This window comes from Anabrus simplex, chromosome 1 (genome assembly GCF_040414725.1).
Source record: "Anabrus simplex isolate iqAnaSimp1 chromosome 1, ASM4041472v1, whole genome shotgun sequence".
Classification (NCBI taxonomy): Eukaryota; Metazoa; Arthropoda; class Insecta; order Orthoptera; family Tettigoniidae; genus Anabrus; species Anabrus simplex.
Genome location: NC_090265.1, coordinates 279976913 through 280003976, shown reverse-complemented (window position 1 = coordinate 280003976; position 27064 = coordinate 279976913). Strand labels below are relative to the sequence as shown.

The 27064-nt window shown below is 39.4% G+C and overlaps 1 protein-coding gene across 1 annotated transcript in view; it reads left to right on the top strand.

The window, feature by feature from the left end:
• Positions 1-27064, top strand: part of LOC136863903 (uncharacterized) — a 102628-nt gene that overhangs the window by 35653 nt on the left and 39911 nt on the right. The window lies entirely within an intron of this gene.

The window sequence follows — 27064 nt, the reverse complement described above, 5'->3', positions numbered from 1 at the left end:
GTAATTGGCAAGGCGAAAGATTTTATTCGTCCCCTATAGTGTGCCCAGCTGTTCGTACAACTCCGCGTAGAGCTGAGCTTTAGCTATTCCAACAGCTCGTTTCGCTGCAAACTACAGTTTTTTGTTCTGCCTGTTGTCGGCACTGAGGCGTGTGGCTTGTCAGGACTTGCAGGCCAGCTTCTTCTCCTTGATCGCTGCCTGCACGGTGTCAGTCCACCACCAAATATACTTGCCAGTTAATCGTCTACCAGGCTTCACTTTCCGACAGCATGAATGTGGTCTACGATACTATTCTAGAGGGTCTGTACCGTTCGGTTTGGATCGTTAGTCAATGTGCATAGAACGTCTGCCAACTCGATCTTGTGCTCTGGTAGCTTCCACCACTTGATGGGTTCAGGCACACTCATGGGGTTCGAATCCACGCGTCTCCTGAATGCAGAGCTTGGCTCCATAGCCGTAGTGTGTTAACACGGGTGCCACCCCGCTCGGCAATGGACACAGACAAATATTAAGCCAAATTCTTCCTCGGTCTTCCTATAAGTAAATATGAGCCTGCTGGTAGCTAAACATGCTCTGTTGGATCTTCCTTATATACACCTGCTGAGATTGGAAGTTAAGTTATATTATTGTATATTAGGCATGCGTGTGTTCACTAAGAAATGGAGAAATAACGTACCCCATATTAAGGTTCTATATGATTTGCTGTTAAAATATGATCGACTTATATTATTCCTAACCTATTTTGGTAGTATTGTTTAATTTACTGTAAGACTAGTAAGATTAAGATTAAAACGGCACTTTCCATAATAATAATAATAATAATAATAATAATAATAATAATAATAATAATCCAGCAAGAAGAATCATTATACAAATATGATAACGGCATTTTATGTCACTCTCATTTGATTAAGTGTCGACATTGAACGCAGTTATACTGATTTATCTTTAAATATCAAGATACAGTACCGGTCAACAGTTTAGGACCACATAAAGAATTCACGAAATATCATGTAGAACCTAAAATTGTGCCACTAGACCTCTGTAATTTTCTTTCTGAGCGCTCATATCTAATAGGATACATGTCGCCTGATTTCACTGAGTTAGTGCAAATACTGTAGAAGTTATGAATTTTTAACTCATGAAACATCACACCAAAAAAATCAAAAAAATTTGGTTATATTATTGTATATTAGGCATGCGTGTGTTCACTAAGAAATTGCACTCTGCGGATGACATCCTAGAACACATTTCTGATGCCGATAGCTCACACTGAGAAAAGAACAAGGAAAAATTGACCATTTTAGCGCTGGTGGGGGCCATTTTAGTATAAATATAAAAAATGCGAAAATATGCGGCACCGGTTTTTTGCGTGTTTTATTTTTTTTGAACCAGGGCCAAAATTGTTGATTTTTCTTTGCCTTTGTCATGTAAGGCCCGAGGTCTCAGGGCGAGCTATCGGCGTCAAACTTATCTGCCCTGATAGTTTCATTTGCACTCTGCGGATGACATCCTAGAACACATTTCTGATGCCGATAGCTCACACTGAGAAAAGAACAAGGAAAAATTGACCATTTTAGCGCTGGTTTAAAAAAAAGTAAACGCACAAAAATGGGTGCCGCATTTTTTTCGGCATTTTTATATTTATACTAAAATGACCCCTAACTATTGGTAAGTCTCTACAAGAATCTTAGTGGTGATACTTGAAACCAATTAGAGGATACAGTACATAATATTTCCAAAAATATTGACTTTCTGATGTGATCTTCCAACAGTTAAAATTGTATAACTTATACAAAACATGGCGTAAATCAATGAAATCAGGCGATGTATATCACATTAGATGCAAGAGCTCAGGAAAAAAAATACAGAGGTCTAGTAGCAAAATTGTAGGTCCTAGATGGAACTTCATGATTTTTTAATGTGGTCCTAAACTTTTGACCGGTACTGTACATGAATTTTATGACCAACAAAAGGGCAACGATTTGCAGATGACGAGAGTGTGGAAGACTTCGTGTGCAACTGGCTGGTGACACGACCCTCTTCTTTTTACGACGAGGGCATCAAAAAGTTGCCCATACGCTGGGACAAATGCATTTCCAAAGCAGGAAACTATGTGGAAAAATAAATTGTAATTGCCTTGTGTTTTTCAATAAATGAATTTAAATAAAAAAATAAAATACCGTTCATATTTGATCCCCTTCGTATGCGTATTTCTTTTTGTATTTTGTAATTTTAACTTATGGGATTCAGACCCATTTGATTTTAATTATACTGTGTTCGTCTAATAATTTATGCTGAATATCTGAGGATGGATGCAATGAACAACCGAAACTAGCACTATTCGATGATATAAACTGTGTATTGATTAGGTGGAAGAATAAATTACAATTTGTAAAAAAAAAACTGAGTCTAATCATCGTCGTCGTAGTCTTCCTCTGCTTCTCTTATACTCTATGGCCGTGTAAATTATTCTCTTAGGAATTCTGTTCTCCTCCATTCACTTCTCATGACCCCGCCACTGAAGTCGGTTTATACGTACAGCTACATCCATCAAGTTTGCTCCTGACTGACCTTATTTCGAGTACCCTCGAGCCATTGTTCCTACCTATTTGTACTATCATTCTAGCTACTTTCATGACTGTTACTTCCAACTTATGAATAAAATATCCTGCGTCAACCCAGTCTATCTCTCGTACTGCAAACACGGTCTTAAAACTGATCGATGTAGTTTCATCAGATAACTGTCCGGCTCCATGGCTAAATGGTTAGCGTGGTGGACTTTGGTCACAGGGATCGCGGCTTCGATTCCCGGCAGGGTCGGGAATTTTAATCATAATTGGTTTATTCCCTTGGTACGGGGACTGGGTGTATGTGCCGTCTTCATCATAATTTCATCCCCATCACCACGTGCAGATCGCCTACGGGAGTCAAATCAAAAGACCAGCACCAGGCCTCTCCGGAGGCCACACACCATCAGATAACTCACTTCTTAGGGAATCCCGTTGATCACAACTGCGAGCTCACTGCATTACCTTTACTACACCTTGATTCAGTCTCATTTAGTACTAGTTGATGTACCCGTGCTTCGCTAAGGAATTCTACATTGTATACAGAATTCTCGGTTAAGTAGAGTACACGTTGTGCGTAAAATTGTATTTAATTGTATAGCTCTTAACGTTACCCCAGAAACGCGACGGGGAAGCCACCATACGTCTTTTCTCATGTGAAGACTGGGTTAGGGAACTTTCGGTGTAATTGCAGGCTCTCTTGCCGACTATTAGTCACAATCAAGTTGAGGAGTTTTCATTATGTAGTCCCACTCGCCTACTGCCAGTCAGAATCAAGTTGAGCAGTTTTCATTATAAAGGGAGACGCTTACTCTCCACCTGCCTTTTTACATCCTCAGAAAGACTGTCTTCATGGTTTTCCCAAATGAAGTCAACATCGGTCATGACAATGACGTCAGTAGGAATGTCGCGATTAAAAGCAATGCTATAATATGAATAAAGAAACACACATTTTCCCACTTTTAACGAACAGCACTACTCTGCCAATCTAACAGTCCACAGCTCCAGAGCTGGAATGACCAGGCCGCAGACGGCCGCGAACACTCCTCTTCAGTTATTCCGTTAAGTGTGCACACTGCTCTTTCCAATCAGTGCCTCAGAGTAGAGATTGAATATCAGGAATACTATGATGAACCAGTGTGTTACGTACCAGTTATGTCAGAAAATTCATGAACCAGAGGAATGGGATGCTAAAGAAGAGAGCCAACTCTCCAGCCACTTCCCGTCAATATTCAGGCAGGTCGTTATACTCGGTAGGCAACAGTAATCCCAATTACTGGAGATGAGTGGCAGCAGAAGACACAAACATACCATCTTCATCATCATAAATAGTTTTAATTCCTTCCCTGAAGGGGGAGGCGAACCACTCAGAGGGTAACGCCCTCTCTCTGATCAAGTGATTCGGGCTGTTAGATGGAAAAGTGAAGGGTTGAAGGAGGTGGTTGGGAGCGGTGTAAATAATAAGGTGGTAGGAAACTTGTTGGGCTTTGATTGGGTCAATAACTGGAAGCTTGCTATTTTTATTTATTTATTTTTAATTTAGCTGATGAGTTATAGTATGGATGTATGTATGAATTCATAGATGAAAGGGTGAGTTCATGTGGAGATATAAGAAAATTAATGCATAACTGCAAGAAAGGGGTGATAGGTGAATGTATGATTGAATGAATGATTAGAGGAGGATATGAATGGAGGGATAATTCTTCTCGATGAGCTGTTATTTAATGCGTTGTACTACTATGGGGATGATCCCTCCGTCATTTTCAAAAACAACTTACATACAAAGGATTAAACCAGGATTTCTAAACGATGGAACAGAAAGTGTAAATTTAGTGCCTGGTTGGCTGCAGCTTGGAGGTGGCTTAAAACAAATGGACGACGATAGGGGAAAATGTTCATGAGCGAAAGGGTGGTGAACCTGATCATATCTTCAACTAGCAATTACCCGCGGCTTCGCTCGCGTGGATTTCGTAATTTGATCAAAGTAATCGTTCCTCAGCGTTGTACTAAGATTATCTGAAAATTCCTAAAGTATAAAAACTCACCCAAAAATTGAATTTCGTTTACCCCAGAAACCCTTTGCAAACCATGTTTGTGGTATTACCTTTTGGGGCTAAGACGACCATGTGACATGGAACTGTACATGTTAGAAACAGTCTGATCTCAAGTCGAAATAATACATGTTTTTTTATTTTTAAAAGTGATTCCAAATAGCTATTCCCACATCTGTAACATCTTCAGTTTTGACATAACTGTATACCATAAGATTAATTTAACTTCTTTTCCTTCTTCACTTCTTTCCACCCCTCTCCTCCCTTAAATGGACTTTCCGGAAACAAAAAATGCACGTTCTTTATTTCGAAAGAAAATTCAAAATACCAACTTTCACGTCTATAACAGGTTCAGTTTTTAAGATAAAGTATCCTCATAAGCATATTTCAACTCCTTATTTACTTATTTTCAACCCCACACCACTTACGTCAATGTTTCGAAAAAATCAAATGGGTGTTCGTTTATTTTTAAAGGAGATTCCAAATACCAATTTTCACGTCTTTAACATCTTTAGCTTTTGAGGTATAAGTATCCTCATACAAAGAATTCAACAAATTTTTCAATTCATTCACTCCCCTTAAGTGGATTTTCCGAGACAAAAGAACATGTTTTTCTTTCCTTTGAAAGAAGATTTCAAATACAAATGTTCATGCCTCTAACATCTTCAGTTTTTTAGATATACGTTTCCTCATGAAAGGAATTCAGCTCCTTTTACACCTCAGCCCCTTAACTTAATTCGTCCGCCCCCTCCAAAAAATGCGTGTTTATTTTTAAGGGAGATTCCAAATACAAATTTTCACGTGTGTAACCCTAAGTTTTTGAGATCGAAGTTTCTCCATAAAAAGAATTAAACTTTTGTACTTCCTTTCACCCTACCCCTTTAATGAATTTTCTGAAAACCAAAAATACTTCTTTCCTTATTTATAAAGGAGCTTGCAAATGCCAATTATCACGACTGTAACATCTTTAGTTTTTGAGATGTAAGTATCCTCATACAAAGAATTCAACTAATTCTTCAATTAATTCACCCCCCTTACGTGGATTTTCCAACGACAAAAGATTACGTGTTTCTTTACTTTGAAAGAAAATTCCAGATACAAATTTTCATATCTGTAACATCTTCAGTTTTTTTTATATATATCATCATGAAAATAATTCAACTCCTCTTTCACTCCACCCCCGCCCGTTAAGTTGGTTTCCCACCACCCAAAAAAGCTTGTTTCTTTATTTTTAAAGGAGATTCCAAATACCGATTTTTACGTCTGTAAACTTTTAAGTTTTTGAGATATAGATATCCTCATTTTAAAAATTCACCCCCAACTTCACCCCCTTAGTCACGGAAGATCCAAAAATCCTCCCTTAGTGAGCACCTACACCCTAATATAAATGTATCCCCAAATTTCATTTCTTTATATCCAGTAGTTTTGGCTCGGCAATGATGAATCAGTCAGTCTGTCAGGACATGTTATTTTATATATATAGATGGTGGGTGGTGGATAAATAGAGTCTGTTGCGGGCGTGAGGGCGTCGATTATCCTCAGTGGAGTGACTAAATCCGGTCGATCCATCGGTGCTGTAGGACGAGCTTTGCATTTTCTTGAGTACCTAGCGTGAGCCTGGCCGCAAGTGTGGCATAGTAGTGGTGCCTGAATAATTGGGCAGCTGGGACAAAGCATATCGCAACAAACAGTGGTCAATGTAATGTTATTGTTGATCAATTTTATAGGCTCTCTATGTTGTAGGCATTCACATTTAGTTTTCTTCCGACTCGGTGATATTAGGGCATCTATTACAAAGTGAGCCCTCCTTCCTTTCGTGAATCCCTCTTGTCTTGTTATTCGTTATCGTCCCTCTACGATGCATTTTTATTATCATCTTCACAATTTTTCCTTGTCGATATGGACAGATGACCATGGGTTATTACACCTTTAGACAATCATGACAAAATAAATCGCCACTTAACACGATTGAACAATATTTCCATGTCAGCAATGCTGATAGCGTTGATTTGGTAATTAAATACGTAATTACAAATGAAATGTTAGGCGCCTTCCCCATAACTACCATTCCAACCAGGGTGAATAAAATAATTTTTTTTGCTATTTTGCTTTACGTCGCACCGACACAGACAGGTCTTATGGCGACGATAGGACCGGAAAGGCCTAGGAATGGGAAGGAAGCGGCCGTGGCTTTAATTAAGGTACAGCCCCAGCATTTGCCTGGTGTGAAAATGGGAAACCACGGAAAACCATCTTCAGGGCTGCCGACAGTGGGATTCGAACCCACTATCTCCTGATTACTGGACACTGGCCGACTTAAGCGACTGCAGCTAGCGAGCTCGGTAATAAAATTATTTATAGCATAGACTGTAGTTCCTTATTCCCCGACTTTACGTACCGATTTTCATTAAATTCTGTTTACCCATTTTCTCGTAGCTCGGTGTTGATGTTGACTTATCAACAAGAATTGAAATTCATAAATGTTTGGAAATTAAATTTTATATAACTTTAGTTATGTAGTATTTATCGATAGGATCACTAATAACTTAAATATTTGAGAATTAAGTTTTTTTTTGCTAGTCGCTTTACGTCGCACCGACACAGATAGGTCTTATGGCGACGATGGGACAGGAAAGTGCTAGGAGTGGGAAGGAAGCGGCCGTGGCCTTAATTAAGGCACAGCCACAGCATTTGTCTGGTGTGAAAATGGGAAACCACGGAAAACCATTTTCAGGGCTGCCGACAGTGGGGTTCGAACCCACTATCTCCTGAATAGGCTTTCCCCTAAACTACCATTTCACTCAGCAAGAATATAATTATTTGTGGCCTAGATTTTAGTCACTTATTTCCCGACTTTTCATCCCGATTTTCACTCAATTCTCGTCAGGCGTTTTCTCGTGATGCGTGTACAGACAGACAGACAGACAGACAGACAGACAGACAGACAGACAGACAGACAGACAGACAGACAGACAGACAGACAGACAGACAGACAGACAGACAGACAGACAGACAGACAGAAATTACGGAAAATTAAAAAGTGAATTTCCTTGTTTCTGTGGACATGACCGATATAGAAATGCCATTCTTTTTGAATTCTGAGCAATGTACAGACAAAACTCTTATTTTATATATACAGTAGATACTACCATCTGGGAGACTATACAACCTAAATACTTGAAATGATCCATCTGGAATTCAATCTTCTCAGGTTTGTTCCCCACTGACATCACTTTAGTCTTGGAAATGCTAATTTTCATATCATATTCGCTGCCAGGAGCGCCTACTGCGGGAGTGCTACGGTGCTTGAGCACCCCACAAGAAAGGTTAAAAGTAGATAATAATACAAGAAAATAAATCAGAAAGTGGAGGGGGGATTTCTTCCTCGTATTTCTTAACCCTAGCAATACCAAGGGATTGTTGTCCCTATATCAGCAACGAGGCGGGGTGCGGGGCTGAGGAGCCCATTAAGAAATGTTGTTTACTATATTCTCAATCACAAGCGAGTTATACGGATATTTTGTTAATTAGATCTGATTCATACAAAATTTCATAAAGGGTAATTGAATCCAGCAGTTAAGTTTGCTAAAGATCACTCTAGCTATATTTGTTTTTTCATATATATACATCAGAACGTCCTTTTTCCACCTTGAGAAGATTTAAAACTTATGTGTGCAACCATGATACAAGGAGAATAAATGATAATAATAATACAATCACGCATATCCATAATCAAAAAACAAACAAAAAATGGGCCTCGAAACTGTGGTGAACATTTTCATCAACCAATCAAATACTCGTAGGAATACTCACTTTATTAGTGAGAATTCTAAATTCCGCAAAGATTTTACATTTTGTACTAAGACTTTCAGTTTCCATTTTATTATTATACTAATAAAAACGCCAAATTAGAGGCAATTTGCTTTTTAAACAACTCGGTTTGGTATCATTATACGAAAGAACTAGACTATTACGTTTTTACCTTAAGATTTTAGAGATACAATTTGTCTTTATTTATCTTCCACCCTTTTAATTCACATATATTTCAAATGTAAAATATCTTACTTCTTCGTGATATAAACGCATTTACATGCATTTTATGTCGAGTGCATGTGGATTTATGTGGACTTTCGTTTGTAATCTTCAGTATTCTAGAAAAAAGCCCCTAATAAAACAATATGTTTTTACATCAAGTATTCCTCATTCAAAAATACCTAACTGCATTTTCATGATGGTTAAATTACGATATTTTCATCAAGAAGTCCTCATTCAAAAACACCTAAAATTTAATTTTCATGAGGGTTAAATTACGATATTTTCACCAAGAATTCCTCATTCAAAAGATACGTAGAACTTAATTTTCATGAGGGTTAAATTACGATATTCATCAAGTATTCCTCATTCAAAAAATACCTAAAACTTAATTTTCATGAGGGTTAAATTACGATATTCATCAAGTATTACTCATTCAAAAAATACCTAAAACTTAATTTTAATGAGTTTTAAATTACGATATTCATCAAGTATTTCTCATTAAAAAAATATCTAAAACTTAATTTTCATGAGGGTTAAATTACGATATTTTCATCAAGAATTCCTCATTCAAAAAATACCTAAAACTTAATTTTCATGACGGTTAAATTACGATATTTTCATCAAGAATTCCTCATTCAAAAAATACCTAAAACTTAATTTTCAAGAGGGTTAAATTACGATATTTTCATCAAGAATTCCTCATTCAAAAAATACCTAAAACTTAATTTTCATGAGGGTTTAATTACGATACTTTCATCAAGTATTCCTCATTCAAAAAATACCTAAAATTTAATTTTCATGAGGGTTCAATTACGATACTTTCATCAAGTATTTCTTATTCAAAAATAACTAAAACTTAATTTTCATGAGGTTTAAATTACGATATTTTCATCAAGAATTCCTCATTCAAAAGTACCTAAAACTGCATTTTCATGAGGGTTAAATTACGATATTTTCCCTGGCCTTCCCTCTTTCTTGGGGTGTGTTTTTACAATTAGCTTTACGTCGCACCGACCCAGATGGGTCTTATGATGTTTATAGGATAGGAACGGGCTAGAAGTCGGAAGGAAGCAACCGTTGCCTTATTAAAGGTACAGCCCCAAGCATTTGCCTGGTGTGAATATGGGAAACTACGGAGGGCTGTCGACATTGGTGTTCGAACCCACTATCTCCCGAATATAAGCTGATAGCTACGTGAACCTAACCACGCAGTCACTTGCTCGGTTGGACTGTTAGACCACCCCACTAATTTTCAAAACCCGGTTCCCTGTTCGCTCGAATAAATTAAACTCCAAGGCTTTCAGCACATCTGCCATTACCGAGCTCGATAGCTGCAGTCGCTTAAGTGCGGCCAGTATCCAGTATTCGGGAGATAGTAGGTTCGAACCCCACTGTCGGCAGCCCTGAAAATGGTTTTCCGTGGTTTCCCATTTTCACAACAGGCAAATGCTGCGGTTGTACCTTAATTAAGGCCACGGCCACTTCCTTCCCACTCCTAGCCCTTCCCTGTCCCATCGTCGCCATAAGACCTACCTGTGTCGGTGCGACGTAAAGCAACTAGCAAGGAAAAAAAAAAAACTGCCAGTAAGACCAAGTGGCTGGCATGAGCCAAACTGCTTACTACTAAACTTTTTTTGCAACGGTTTCCAAAAAATACTAGAGTAGAACAAATGACATATTATTCTGGTGTATTGTTAGCATTTACATTTCTTACAATTGCGCTTCTTAAAAGTGTTATCTGGAACCTTAAGTTAGGGAAATCTGCTTTTCTTTGTATTCTTCTTCCTCCTACCGCCGGAGCGGTTCACTTTCACTATAGCAGTATGTGGTGTGACGATTGTTATCTGAACAATACTCCAGAATGAGTTCACGCGAGTAGGCTGCGTGCAGCCACCGTACAGGCGTGACACTACATACTACTTAAACGATGTGTCACACAGACCGCGTTCAGTTCTGTGGACAGTGATGTGCGAGAGGCAGTGATAGCGGCAGTTCAAAGTACGTGAAGTGTTGTGAATATTCTTCGATCATTGTGTAGGCTTACTAGTTGTGCTAACAGTGTGATCAGTTACATTGCCTTAAATAATTTCCCTTTCCTCCAAGTTACTAGAACTCTACTCCATAAATGATAGAAAATCCTGTATTTTGAACTCATTAGTGAAATTGTAAAGTACTCCTTTTACCTCTATTGTAATAGGCAATTCAAGTAATGCATTTCAAAATAATATTTTTATTTTACCATTGTTTTCGTTTAGAAGCATACAAATTATTTTCTCTTACCTAAGACGTTTCTCTCCGAGGCGGTAAAGGCGTGCTCGGTTCGCCCGGAAGGACGTGGGTTCGAATCCCCCACTTCCGGAAGTGCACATGGCCCTGAGGTTCACTCAGCCTACACCAAAAATGAGTACCAGGTTAATTCCTGGGGGCAAAGGCGGCCGGACGTAGAGCTAACCACTCTACCCCATCAAGTGAGGTTACGGATAGTGGAAGCCTTTGCCTTCCACCCCTCCAAGGGCCTTCATGGCCTGTACAGAGATGACTTTGCTTTGCTAAGACGTTTCTTTAGCGCCTCTTTGAAAGAAGTGCGTAAAATTGTGATGAAATCGGTACCGTTCGTCATTCTCTTAGAAAAGCGCATTTAATTTCTAGTTTCATTGAATTTCCTATTTATTGTGGAGAAATTCTGAATGTCTGACTCCTTGGCTGAACGGTCAGCGTTGAAGTCTTCGGTTCAGAGGGTCCCGGCCTCAATTACCGGCTGTGTCGGGGATTTTAATTTCGTCCGATTAATTCTTCTGACTCAGAGACTGAGGGTTTGTGTTTGTCCCAACACTCTTCTCCTCATATTCAGACAATACACCACACTACCAACCACCACAGAAACACGTGATAGTGGATACATCGCTGCAGATAGGGTTGGCGTCAGGAAGGGTATCCGGCCGCAAAATAAGGCCAAATGCACATGTATGACACAGTTCACACCCGTGACCCCACAGCTGTGGGAAAAAGGTAGAAACAAAAGACATTCTGAATAAAAAGAAATGTCACATTTCCATAACGTAGAAGAGAACATATCGTGTGAACAACTCATAAACTTGAATTTTTTATGTGCTCTAGATTAGTGACGCTATTGCCAAGAAGTTTTTCATTTTCGTTTTTCTTTCGTTGATGTAGATGTGTGATACCTGAATGTGTGTTTTAGAAGTCATTTTCAAGTTAATGAAATATTTTATCCCCCATAATCCTGTAAGAAACTTCTCACTCTCTGCAAGAAAACGTGACAATTAAGTTCGTCAATATTGTACACACTTCAAATCGTGTCTTCAGTTAATTGTCTTGGTAACAACTTAGTGCACACATACTGTACCGGTAGCGTTTATTCACGTTCTCTTGAATGTGACAACAGTGTGACCATGTTGGCCAAAGGTATCAACCTAACAGCTCTATCCACGTGAGCAATGTTTTCATCAGCGACGGCTATCAACCGACAAACCAAGTACTGCTCATCAACGACGAACGTTCCGCTATCATTGAAATCTTGTACCTATTGGTTCATTCATGTAAGTCTCACTCTTTCTGCGTATCATATTACTGGAACATTTGTATGTGAATCTCTCTCGGCTTCATGTTCTCTGGCAACAAAAATCTTATCACAATACGCTCCTCCAAAGGGCAATTTTCTAGCAGGGAATCACGTTTTACGCATTGATGTTTGTTTCGTGGTTGTCCTACTATCTGCTGAACGCCGCCAAATCCTGTCTTGTGTACCTTCACGTAACGTCATGAGATTATGCCCTATTTCATTAAATATCCACGAATTTTGCTCTTATTAGTTCAATTGCCTTCGTGCATGAATTACTCATGCGCTAGAGAATTAAACCGATCTAGGATATATTTTATCGGAATGTAAAATATAGGCCCACCTCTTGATGTAAAGAAAATGACTTTTTTTGAAACCTGTCAGTCCGCTGACGCTAGTCCACTGATTATATTAGACATGTTTGCGAAATTAATAACTGGTTCGATAGAAGACATTTCGGGTTTAGGAAAGGTTATTCTACTGAAGCTTAACTTGTAGGATTCCAGCAAGATATAGCAGACATCTGGATTCAGGAAGTCAAATGGACTGTAACGCGATTGACCTGTCTAAGGCATTTGATAGAGTAAATCATGGGAGACTACTGGTAAAAAATGGGTGCAACTGGACTAGATAAAAGAGTGACTGAATGGGTGGCTATATTTCTAGAATTACCTAGAGTAGGCGAAGCTTTATCTGGCCCTGTAATAATTAAGAGGGGAATTCCTCAAGGCAGTATTATTAGACCTTTATGTTTTCTTATATATATATATATCAATGATATGAGTAAAGGTAAGGCTTTTTGCAGATGATGTTATTCTGAACAGAGTAAAAAATAGGTTACAAGATTGTGAGCAAGTGCAAAATGACGTCGATAATGTTATGAGATTGACAGAAGGCAATGGTATGACGGCGTTAAATGTCAGGTTGTGAGTTTCACAAATAGCACAAGTCCTCTCAGTTTTAATTACTGCGTTGATGGCTTGGAAGTTCCTTTTGGGGATCATTGTAAGTATGTATGTATGTTCAGTCCGTCAGCGATGCCGCTGGTGGGATCCTCAACAGCTCTGCCATCAGCTGTCATATATGGCCTAGGCATCACTGAAGAGGCGTACTAGGGAAATGAGGAGTGAGGTAGTTTCCCGTTGCTTTCCTCACCGAGCCAGAGTTGCTATTACATATCAGTCTGCCAAGCCCACTGAAATGCATACACAAACCGACCCTATGGGCGACATTTTCACACCATTCATAGCAGGGACTGGCTGCATAAGGATTGGCATTACTAGCATCGCTCATACCTCAGTCACTTTTATATTGTCAAAGCCAAGGATAAGACAGAGACAGATCTATGAAAGTAACAAAATTGCTCTAGCCTATACCAGAAGACATAGTGCACTGTAAACACTAGGTCCTGCCAGCAATGGCGGATCATTGTAAGTACCTAGGTCTTAATATAAGGAAAGATCTTCATTGGGGTAATCACATAAATATTATTGTAAATAAAGGGTACAGATTTCTGCACATGGTCATGAGGGTATTTAGGGGTTTTAGTAAGAATGTAAAGGAGAGGGTATATAAGTCTCTGGTAGGACCCCAACTAGAGTATAGTTCCAGTATATGGGACCCTCACCAGGATTACTTGATTCAAGAACTGGAAAAAATCGAAAGAAAAGCAACTCTATTTGTTCTGGGTGACTTCCGATAACAGAGTAGCGTTACAAAAATGTTGCAAAGTTTGGGCTGGGAAGACTTGGGAGAAAGGAGGCGAGCTGCTCGACTAAGTGGTATGTTCCGAGCTATCAGCGAAGAGATGGCGTGGAATGTAGTAGACGAATAAGTTTGAATGGTGTCTTTAAAAGTAGGAAAGATCACAATATTAAGATAGTGGTGGAATTCAAGAGGACAGATTGGGGAAAATATTCGTTTATAGGAAGGGGAGCTAGGATTGGAATAACTTACCACGGGAGACGTTCAATAAATTTCCAATGTCTTTGCAATATTTTAAGAAAAGGATAGGAAAACAACAGATGGGGAATCTGCCACCTGGGCGACTGCTCTAAATGTAGATCAGTAATGACCGATTGATGAAACGGAATGAGTGAGATCAGTTCATGTGTGTTTTGTAGTAACAATTATACAGAAGGTTGTTCCTTTATTATTGAATGTAGGTCTATAATTCGTATGTTTGGTGTTCGTGTGCCACTTTTAGCACAGTAGTGATTTAGAGCTGCCTCATCTTTCTAAATGCCTAATTAATTGTCTTCTTTAACTGGAAAAGTGTTGGGTACACTACTGTTCACATTAGTGTCGTACGTCCTTCGTCCTCCATGAAAGTAAGTGGTGCGACCACATTTCGGATCTATCACCTCCTGTGCATGCCGAGGTATTTAATCAACTAATGTTCGAATGAAGTGATATACTGTACCCAACCACGATCTATGTATGCACCAGAATCCGAAGTTCATCAATATTTACCAATTTCTCAGGAGCGAGCCAGAATTTAGTTTCACTGATTGCGATTATTGAATCTTGAATTACGTGAATCTTCTTTCTCCTTTTTCTGTTCATATCACTTACAATTACTTGGGGTCGGCACTGCGTGTGTATTAAGCCCAGTTTCACGGCCAGATGCCTTTCCTCTCGCCAGCCCCAAGTGGAAGGATGTATTCACTATTGGGCCTACGAGTTTCTCTGATAGTTGTTATTGTGAAAATAAAGATGCATTTTAAGACGAACATAAACACACAATCCCCGAGCTAGAGAATTAATCAGACATGGTTTAAATCCCCAACCCAGTCGGCAGTGGAATTCAGGACCTTCTGAACCGAGGGCCACTACACTGACCATTCAGTCATCAGCCGGACGAATCAGTGCTTGAATAAATTAATATTATTTGTTGGTAGACACTCGCATCACTGCATCCCGGATATTTTCAACAGAGACAAATTGGGCTAGGGCAGCAGTGGTTCGGTTTTGTTTTTTCATGGAAGAAAGCACGTATTGGAGCTGCAGTATGCGGTCTGACGTTGTCCGAGGATATCTTAAAGATGTTGAATGACGGTAGGCCCCAGAATGTTGTTAATGTGACATTCATTATGGTGGTAGTGACTCGCTGTCGTGCACCAAGAACGCTACGTTTTGGCGTTTTGTCCGAGAAGACAATAATGTACCAGTCGTCATGCCACTCACAACATTCGTTGCACCACTGCAACCCAGAAGCCATGTGGGGGAGTGGAGGTGTTCGTAGTCCAAACTGTAATGGATATTATGAAACAGCTAGCCTCGGGGAATATGAAACAATACGCTATTGCTGTATTTAATGCTGTTAATGGTGTTGCTCGATCGGCTGAATCTATCGTCCTGATATAACGGCGTGACCTGCTTCTGAAGCCCTGATCCTTCTCTTCATACTATTCTCTTCTTGCTACGACGGGCACGCTACACCCTACACATCAGACAATGCCTCTGTAGGATGTTGTAGACCTCTCGTGACCATATTGTGACCGATATCGAAGCCGCTGATGTGCGTATACGGCTGTGTCGCACAAGCAGGTAGCATTCTCACCGTCTGTTGACCATCAACTGACCTCACTGAACCGTGAAGCCCATATAGTAGAACAACAGCTGTGACGGATCTGTGACATTGTGGTGTCAATTTGGCATCCACTCGATATGGACAAATGGACAAACTACACTGCAATGCCAATACCGTACCGTATTTTTTTCAGTGTTGTCCAGTATATCATATGTATCCTGTGAAAATTTGACTATGTGCTATTTGACAGGAGTAGGCTACGTGCTGGCACTGGGTTTCATTCCCTTTCTACTCTCAAATATCGCATCGTTCATTGCGTAACTTCTTTTAGATTTCAGATTTAAGTGTCATTTATATTCATAACTACCTGTTGCGTATCCATCACTGATGGCTTACTAAAAAGCCAGGAGGGATGAGAGGTGGTGGTACCGGTGTACAATTTCCTAATCACTAGATTGTGTGCCAAGAGCCCGGATTTAATTTCGAACCTCTATGCAGTGTTCATATGGAGTGAGGACATACTATTATGACGCTGTTGATGGTGATTTGTCCATCGGATGGAGACTTTAAGCCTTGAGCAGACCCTTCGGTGCTATTTGACAGGAGTAGGCTATGTGCCGGCACTGGGTTTCACTATCTTCCTTCTTCCTATGGATTGATGTCAAGAAGATCATAGAAACTTGCTACGAAGATTCATTTCACTTCATTCTTCCATAGAGAAACGAGGCAAAGTAGGACATATATTATTATTAGTATTATCATCATCAACATAATCATTATCATTATCATCATCATAGTACCCTCGTACAAATTCTACATTACTACTTCGTCACTAAACAATGTAAAAAATTGTTTCCCCAAAGCAGAAGCTTCAGAGTGGGTATAGGAACATGGCAAATTATGCATTCAAGTTGGCATAATACCATCTGTACCACCAAGATTCTAATTTTGCTAGTTGCTTTACGTCGCACCGACACAGATAGGTCTTATGGCGACGATGGGACAGGAAAGGGCTAGGAGTGGGAAGGAAGCGGCCGTGGCCTTACTTAAGGTACAGCCCCAGCATTTGCCTGGTGTGAAAATGGGAAACCACGGAAAACCATCCTCAGGGCTGCCGACAGTGGGGTTCGAACCTACTATCTCCCGAATACTGGATACTGGCCGCACTTAAGCGACTGCAGCTATCGAGCTCGGTCCAAGATTCTAAAATTATACAGACCAGTCAATAAATATTTAATGTAACCTTGCATAAGTTATAATATCAGTGTGATGCAGTTGAGATCAGCAAATGATGTTCTTGTTAAGATTCAAATATTTATGGATTGTGAATGGGACAGTCCTATTTTTCAACCTGTTGTCCTATTATTTCCTTGCGATGCCTATTTGTCCTGTTTTTTGTTAAAAAGGGTAGTTTATTCTCTGTTCATTAATATAATATTAAAAATTAATACAACCTATGCACTGAAATATGTCGATGTTAAGATAAACGTTTATGTCCATCACTGCTAAGGGGAGATGTTATTAAAATCGGTCACCACTGATCTGCATTTAGTGCAGTCACCCAGGTAGCAGATTCCCTATCTGTTGTTTACCTAGTCTTTTCTTAAATGAATTTGGAAATTTATTGAACACGAGCAACTGCCCCAAAATTCAAGACATCACCGAAAACCTGAGGCAAGTAGCTTATAGGCATTTGAAGGAGGTGGGACTTTTTTTTTTAAATTTTTCTTTAATTGACCATTGTTGGTACAACATTTGGTCATTCTCCATGTACAAGGAACACTCACAGCACACATACAAAAATGTAAATTTTCAGTACATGTAAGAATGGAAACCAAATTGCCACAGTCTTCAAGTAGAGAACACTACACTGAATCTCTCTTCTGGGAGAAGAGGGGGAGAACAAACAAAACACAAAACAAAACACAAAAGACTACAAAACACAAACACTGGCAACAATGCGAAGAGCACAAAGTAAAATTCTTATTCCCGCGGTTCTCAAAAAGTCCATCACAGCATTAAGAACTGAATTGTTTTCACCGTGCAACATCAATGCAGCGCTGGTTGGGAACGGCACTTGTAGATCAGAGAGTTAAGATAAAAAGCGGCTTCGAGAAGCTTAATAAAGACCACACTTAAACAAAATGTGGTTGAGATCTCCATCCTCCGCATACTGACATCGACAGCGCGGTGAAGCCAAAACTCCTATGCGATGGTGATGTGAAGGGAATAATCCATGATTGAGCCGAATTCGGATTACAGATTACGGAAACCGTTAGACCTCGTGACCGATGAAACATATAATACCATGGCTTAGGAGTGATGTTGGGTTGTACGAGAGCATAAGCTCTACCTTTATGCAGTTGAGATGTTTCCCATTCTGTAAACCATTTTTTGACGAATAAAATCCATCCATGGGAGTTGCAGCGCTGTAAATAGCCCTTCCGATGCACCACGTTTGGCTAGTACGTCAGCTTTTTCATTGCCGAAAATTCCTTCAGAGTAGATGTTAAAAGCTCGCTCCGCGATGCCATACAAGTAACCATGCGTTTGGAGATTCCACTTGAGATTTTGTAATGAGGTGGGACGTTAGAACACAGAAATGTTCAAATTCGCAAACATACATAACTTATGTCAAATTTCGGAATGCACGTGGCATAGGACAGTCAGTTGACTACTGGTATGTAAAGAAGTGGGCGAAAGAAGCAGCTATCTTGCTGAATATTCCTATATTTAAGCCAGCAAGAATTTCCTACACCAATACAAACGCCGCTATAAAATAACATTACGCAAGATCACAAGGTTTGTTACTAGGTGGGATGTTACTCTTGACACCGCTTTAAGGACCCGAGTATTGTAGAAGTTTGTACGCGAAGTTGCTGTCTTCATTTCTGCTTATGCAGTCAATGCCGACATGACATTTTTAAAGGAGATTCCAAATACCTATATCCACGCCTGTCACTTCCTCAGTTTTGAGACAGAAGATACATGTTTCTTTACTTTAAAAGGATTCCATATAGTACCAGTTTTCACGTCTGTAACATCTTCAGTTTTTGAGTTGTAAGTAACCTCATAAAGAATTATTAAACTCTTTTTCACTTCTTTTCATTCCCGTTAAGTCCCTTTTCCAAAAACAAAAAATACGTGTTCCTGCATTTTTAAAAGACTTTCTAAATACCAAGTTTCATGTCTGTAACATGTTAAGATTTTTACATATAGCCTACTGTAGATATACCGGTACTCATTTTAAAAATTCACCCAGTTTTCTATTCTTTTCAGCCCATTAAGTGGATTTTCGGAAAAATATACGTGTCTCTTTATTTTTAAAGGAGATCCAAACACTTTCAGTTTTTAGATATAAGTATCCCCGAAAACAGAATTCAACTCCTTCTTTACTTACTTTCAATCCCCTTCCCCCTTCCACCTTATGTCGATTTTCAGAAAACAAAAAAAAAAAGTGTTTGTTTATTTTTAAACAAGATTCCAAATACTAATTTTCACGTCTGTAACGTCTTCAGCTTTTATAGATATAAGTATAAATAATTCAACTAATTTTTCAGTTCTCTCGCCACCTTAAGTGGATTTTCGGAAACAAAAGAAGACGTGTTTCGTTATTTTTAAAGGAGATTCCAAATACCAATTCGAATACTAAATCAAAGGAATATGTTTCTTTACTTTTAAAGAAGATTCCAAGTTTCAATTTTCACGTCTGCAACGTCTTTAGTTTTTGAGATGTTTCTTTATTTTTAAAGGAGATTCCAGATACCTATTTTCATGTCTGTAACATCTTCAGTTTTTGAGATATACGAGTAAGTATCCTCTTATATGGTATTCAATCCCTTTTTCATCTTTTATCTGCTTCCTTAGGGGGATTTTCTGAAAATTTTAAAGGAGATTCCAAATACCAATTTTTCTGTCTGTAAACTTTTAAGTTTTTGAGTTATATACTCATTTAAACAATTCATCTCCCTTTTCACCCCATTAGCAATGGAACATCCAAAAATCCTCCCTTAGTGAGCACCTACACTCTAATATAAATCTATCCCCAAAATTTCATTTCTTTATGTCCAGTAGTTCTGGCTGAGCGATGATGAGTCAGTCAGTCAGTCAGTCAGTCAGGACATGTTATTTTATATACTGTGTATAGATTTCCCTTGGTAAATTATTCTTATCACTAACTCCTCTTCCTATTAACAAATATTTGCCCCAATTTGTTCTCTTGAATTGCTAGGCATTGTGCTTTATGAGCTTATTTCCTAAACTTCCTACGGTGCTGGGGGAACTGTGAAAAATGGGCAACCAGCACCAAACTACATCAAAATTGCAACAGTTAATGTACTGACACTGACGGGAAAGACAGAAGAACTGGTTGACTTCATGATAGAAAAAGATATAGCCATACTTGGACTGTGCGAGACCAAGAAGAGGGGTACAGGGGAGATCCCTCTGAGAGAAGGATACAGGCTGTATTACAACGGAGGACCTAAAGCAAAAAATGGAGTGGCCATCATACTTAGAAGAGAAATCCAAGAATATCTGGAATATACAAAGTACATCAGCGATAGGATGATGATGATGATGAAACTCCAGTTTGAAAATGGCATGAAAGATCTATTTCAGTTGTATGCCCCACAAACTGGTTGCATAGATGAACATCTAGAGGACTTCTTAGAGGAAGTGGAGAGACAGATAGAAGATAAGGAAGTACTAGGAGATCTAAATGCACAAGTTGGAATGGAAAGACAAGGAAAGGAAGATGTTGTAGGGCCCTTTGGATATGGAAATGTAAATCCAGAAGTTGAGTTGTTGGTGGATTTTTGCATGCGGAATCAAATGATTGTTGGAAACACCTGGTTTAGGAAGAAGAACAGTCAGAAGATTACAAGGTATGGCTGGGGAGACAGACGAACAAAGACCATGATTGATTATATAATCATAGAGAAAGAACACCAGAAGAACCTTGTAGATGTAACAGCCATGCCTGAAGAAGCCTTTGGTGGAGATCATAGAGTTGTGATAGGAAAACTGAAAGTTGGAAGGATTGAAAAACCCTAATTAAGAAGAGAGAAAAGAATTAAAGTATGGAGGTTGAAGGAGAAAAGCATACAAGAAGAATTTCAAAGGGAAATAATGCCTTTGGTACCCAGGACAGAGGTGGGGAATGTTGAAGAGGAATGGAAAAGATTTAAGGAAGCACTGGTTGGATGTGCAGAAAAGGTGTGTTGTAGAACATCAGGAAATGTGAAAGACAAAGAAACACACTGGTGGAATGATAGGGCAAAGATTAATGTGAAGGAAAAGAAAATGGCATGGAAAGCATGGAAAACATCTAAGACTAAAGAAAGTAGAAGAAAATATGTGGAGGCAAAGAATTTGGCCAAGAAAGTAGTGGAGGAAGAAAAGAGGAAAAGCTGGGCCTTATTCACACAGACATTGAGAGATGATACGCAGGGCAGCAAGAAATTACTGTATGGTATCTTAAGAAACAAAAAGAGAGATCAAGTAAACACCAGATTTGTGAAGGATGAAGGTGGCATAATTTTAACAAAGCCAGAAGAAATAAGATGGAGAGAGTATTTTCAGAAGCTGCTGAATATAAGAACAGATGACAATCATTCAATGGACAACCAGGAAAGGCAATTAGTTGACGAAGAAATGGATAAAGAAATTACAATGAATGAAATTGAAATGGCAGTAAGAAAGATGAAGAATGGAAAAACTGCTGGAATAGATGAAATTTCAGTGGAGATGATAAAGGCAGCTGGAGCTGTAGGCCTGCAGTGGACATATCGGGTTCTCAGGAATGTCTGGGAGAATAAGGAGGTCCCTGAGGATTGGCAAAAAGGAATAATCATCCCAATTTTCAAGAAAGGTGATAAGAAAGTTGTGAAGAATTACAGGGGAATTACTCTAATATCCCATGTTGCTAAGATAATGGAAAGGATACTGGAAAGTAGAATAAGGTTGAGGGTTGAGAAGCAGATACAGGAAAATCAGTTTGGTTTCAGAAGTGGAAGGTCAACAATAGGGCCCATTTTCATTATGAGACAACTAATGGAAAAGCATTGGGAGTACGGGAATGATATGGTGATGACATTCATTGATACTGAAAAGGCATATGACAGTGTCCCTAGGACGAAAGTTTGGGACAGTCTGGTGCAAAAAGGAATTGGAGAGGGATTAATAAAAATGATCATGGCATTGTATAAGGAATGTTGTAGTTGCGTGCAAACACAAGTTGGCAGGACAAGTTGGTTCAAAATAACTAGTGGGCTGAGACAGGGAAGTGTTCTATCACCAATCCTGTTTACAATAGTAATGGATGACATCATGAGAACAGCAAAAGCAGCATATGGAGGAAGAGAAATGAACATGATCTTATTTGCAGACGATATTGTGATTTGGGGAGAAGACGACAGGAAGGTTCAAGAACAGTTGAATGTGGTGAATGGAAAGATTGAAGAATGTGGATTGAAAATAAGTGTAGAAAAGAGTAAAACTCTTGTTATGACTAGAGGGGAGAAAGAAGGGAAAGGTCAGATTAGACTTGCAGACAAGCCCCTGGAAGTAGTGGAAATGTTTAAATACCTGGCGAGTGAATTAATGGAGAATGCTTGACTGGATGCTGAGATTAGTAAAAGGATTCAAGCTGGAAGTTGTTTCTATCATAGTGTAAGAAACATGTTATGGGACAAAGATGTGCCAATGGAAGCAAAGGATACTATGTACAAGATGTATTACGTACCCATAACAACTTACAGAGCAGAAACTTGGACAATGACAAAGAAGGATGAGAGTCGAATACAGGCAGTCGAAATGAAGTTCTTGAGGGGTATGATACAGAAGAGTAGAAGAGACAAAATAAGGAATGAGAAAATCCAGGAAGAAATGAATGATAGAATAGAGAAGAGCCGACTAAGATGGTTTGGGCACATAAAGTGAATGAGCGACGAAAGAATGCCAAAAAAAGGTGATGGAAATGCAAATCAAAGGAAGGAGAAGCCATGGACAACCGCGATTGAGATAGAAGGATACCATCCAACGCAGCATTATAGAAACAAACCTGGACTGGGACACAGTGTTGGAAGAGGAGTGGTGGAAAGACCGAAGAAAGTGGAGAGGAGCCATATTTGCCCCTACCCGGCTACAGCTGGATAAAGGGAAGTGATGATGATGATGATGATGATGATGATGACGAAGGGGGAAACATGCAGAGTAAAGCTAAAATTCCGTTTTGGAACAAATTGTGATGAATGATAGATACTGTATGCATTTGTTAGTGCTTATAATTGCCATTTTGACCTCTGGCATCTATTTTGTGATAAATGCCTACCTACTTCAGTGCCATTTTATGTTTCAAAACCCAAAACCAAGCTCGATAGCTGCAGTTGCTTAAGTGCGGCCAGTATCCAGTATTCAGGAAATAGTGGGTTCGAACCCCACTGTCGGCAGCCCTGAAGATGGTTTTCCGTGGTTTCCCATTTTCACACCAGGCAAATGCTGGGGCTGTACCTTAATTAAGGCCAAGGCCACTTCCTTCCCAGTCCTAGCCCTTTCCTGTCCCATCGTCGCCAGAAGACATATCTGTGTCGGTGCGACGTAAAGCCAATAGCTCAAAACCCAAAAGCTGGTTCTATTCCTGCCATTTTATGTGATTATATTTCATTCTTTGCTTTGATATACTGTATCTCACTGGCCAACAGACAGTAACAGGCTGCTTATAATAGTGGGAATAGACAGCAGACGATGTGATGCTCTTTGCGTTCTACTACGTTCAGTCAGTATGTAGACCTATGTTCAAATGACTGACCTTATATCAACTTCCTGTGATGAATGGAGAAGTTTGTATACTGCCATCAATCACATTATTGCTGAAGGCCAGAGAGCTCCTGCTATTGAAAGGATTGGGTATGATATGTAATACAGAAAATAGTCTGGATGAAATTCCTGGAGATATGGCCAAAGCCTCCAAGACCAAATTCAGGAAGATTCTCCAAAGGAATCCTGTCTGGGAAGATGTAAAACAAATAAATGTTGTCGTAAATGGAATTTCTTCAGTCACAGCAATGGAGCTGTCTCCAGTGGAAATTGTCTTGGTTAAGTATTGCCCAATCACATTCTTTGAGATGGCAATTTTTTTTTTTTTTTTTTTTTTTTTTTAATAGCTATTCTGACTCAGGCAGATTTTACAGTGATGATGGAACAGGACAGAGCTAGGACTGGGAAGGAAATGAATGAGGCTTCAATTGAGGTACATCACCAGCATCTACCTAGTGTAGAAATGGGAAAACACAGAAAAATCATATTCAGGCCTTTTGTTGTCCTTGCTTCTCATTCTCTCAGCGGTTATATGATAGAAGATTAAAGATGCCAAAATGCAAGTGTGTGTTTACTGCTGCCTTGCAAGATGAGCATCTTAGAAGTTAGAATTTATAGTTAATTTTATAAAATTTAACTCCTGGTAATTACGTATAAATCAAACAATGCTTACACTCTATCGTAAGTACATGGTCATAAAGAAAACGTGGACCAATTCTGATGTTAGTTTCATCATTTGTAACACCAAGTTTCTTGTATCCCGCAGAGGAAAGAGAAACACTGGACAATACCTGAAATCAATCTATCATAACCACCCAGAAATTACCAGTGCATTATCCTAAAGTCTATGATTTTTCTGTTTGCAATATTTTAAAATGAAAAAGTAAATATACATAATGTTGTACAACTGAGGGGTGGTTGGAGGTTTCAAAGCTCTCAATAATGGTATATGTTCTATTCTCAGCTTCAGAAAATGTAATTCCATAGCCTAATAAGGGAGAAAATACTGAGTAGAGTCCGAGTCTATGGCTAAATGGTTAGCAGGGTTGGGAATTTTAACCATCATTGGTTAATTTCACTGGAACGGGGGCTGGGTATATGTGTCGTCTTCATCATAATTTCATCCTAATCACGATGCGCAGGTCGCCTACGGAAGTCACATCAAAAGACCTGCACCTGGCAAGCCGAACATGTCCTCGGATACTCCCGGCACTAAAAACCATACACCATTTCATTTTACTGAGTAGATAATGTACAAGCACTAATGAAGAATATATAGTCAAACTGTGTTGGTAAATCAACAGTTTGGATATGGTTTGCACACTCTTCAGTTAAAAGACAAACACATGAAACTTTTGAAGGTGGACTGCACCCAGAGGTGGCAACTGCACTAAACTATTGCACAAAAGAGACAAAACCAATTTGAGGAATCACACGTCTTTGGTCACGATTGCAAAATTTCTCGGGATGGGATGGGATGGGATGGGATGGGATGGGATGGGATGGGATGGGATGGGATGGGATGGGATGGGATGGGATGGGATGGGATGGGATGGGATGGGATGGGATGGGATGGGATGGGATGGGATGGGATGGGATGACTTATGATAACCACCACATTCATGGGCATTGGAGCTGTCTCTAGTGGAAATTGTCTAATTTAAATATTGCCCAACCACATTCTTTGAGGTTGAGATTTTTTGTTTTTGCTATTCCGACTCAAGACAGATCTTATGATGACGATGAAATAGCACAGAGCCAGGACTGACTCACTACTGCAGTTCCGTCACCCTGTATGCGGTACCTGTTCAACACACTGCCACCTCATGCTGTGTCCACGTACTATGAGTGTCATGCTACAATTGTATGCTAGCACCGTGCTAATATGAGGAAAAAAACACTTACGGTACTCTCATGTAATGAGGCAAGGAGTAACTATTGGTTTGGTGCATAAGTCCATAGCATTTTTTCTGTAAGTTTATTAAACACATAAGATACCCATAACAGAGAAGTTGATCATCAACAATATAATTCTCTTTCACTATCTACAACAGTCTGCCCATGCTGGAATAGTTCTACAATTCTGCACATGTAGAAATCTTATAGTTTTGAGTTTAAAAATTTATCAAGCCATGTTCGGAGTATATTGTCATCCAGAAAGGAAGTTCCAAGAAAGTTGTTTGATAGAAAGCATAGAAGGTGAAAATATGAGAGCAGAAGATCAGGTAAATGACATGGGTGTGAAATGACTTCCCAATCCAATTCCTGGGTAGTGCTTTTTGTCAGGTCAGCAGAATGTGGACGAGTGTCATCATACAAAAGCATCAGTTGATGCAGTCTTGTTGGTCATTTTTGTAGGACTGCATGTGCAAGACATTTTAGTTACTGGCAATAAATGTGATGGTTACACCTCAGGGTAGCAATTCATAGTACAGTACAACATTTTTGCCCCACCATATGCATAACGTTATCTTTTATGAATGTGCATTGGCCTTATACAGGGAGTTGCTTCTTTGTTAGGGCTCACCCACCACTTTCTTTTTCTTGTAACCATTAACAATACTGGATAGGAATAGTCGATGTTGTTCTTGAGCCGACAGATGACAAGCAAGCAAAGATGCACATATGGCCACCTGCTGATTTTTGTGGTTTTGACTTAGAGCATGTGGTACTCATACACCCAATTTCTGAACCTTGCCCACTGAATGCAAATGTCACATGATGGTTGATGGTCAAAGATCATCACATTTCCCAATTCTTGGGTATACTGATGTGGATCACTGTAGATTAAGGTATTTAAATGGTTTTCATCAAACCCTGATGGACCGGGCGAGTTGGCCGTGCGCGTAGAGGCGCGCGGCTGTGAGCTTGCATCCGGGAGATAGTAGGTTTGAATCCCACTATCGGCAGCCCTGAAGATGGTTTTCCGTGGTTTCCCATTTTCACACCAGGCAAATGCTGGGGCTGTACCTTAATTAAGGCCACGGCCGCTTCCTTCCAACTCCTAGGCCTTTCATATCCCATCGTCGCCATAAGACCTATCTGTGTCGGTGCGACGTAAAGCCCCTAGCAAACCCTGAAGGTCTTGCTGAATGTGGAGCATCACTCATGTCAAAACGATCCTCCTTCCCATGCTCTCTCTGATGGCATTGTTCCTACACAAGGCACAAATTCTTTCTTTGCCTACACCCTTCTATTAAACTCTATTAAAGTCAGAAATGCTCCACTTTCTCCCCTTGACACTCCAATTTTTTAATGTCCTCAGCAACACTCACTGTCTGCAAAAATTAAATAAAAGAATAATGAATACATAACCTGAAGCACAACACTTGTACTTCAAAACAAAAATGATAATCGATAAATAAACCACAGCAACCAGAGGACCAACATGAAAACAAAAATGCTACAGACTTACACACCAACCTAATGTATTTCCTTTACCAAATAAAGGAAGATCTCAAACCACCCATCATTATGG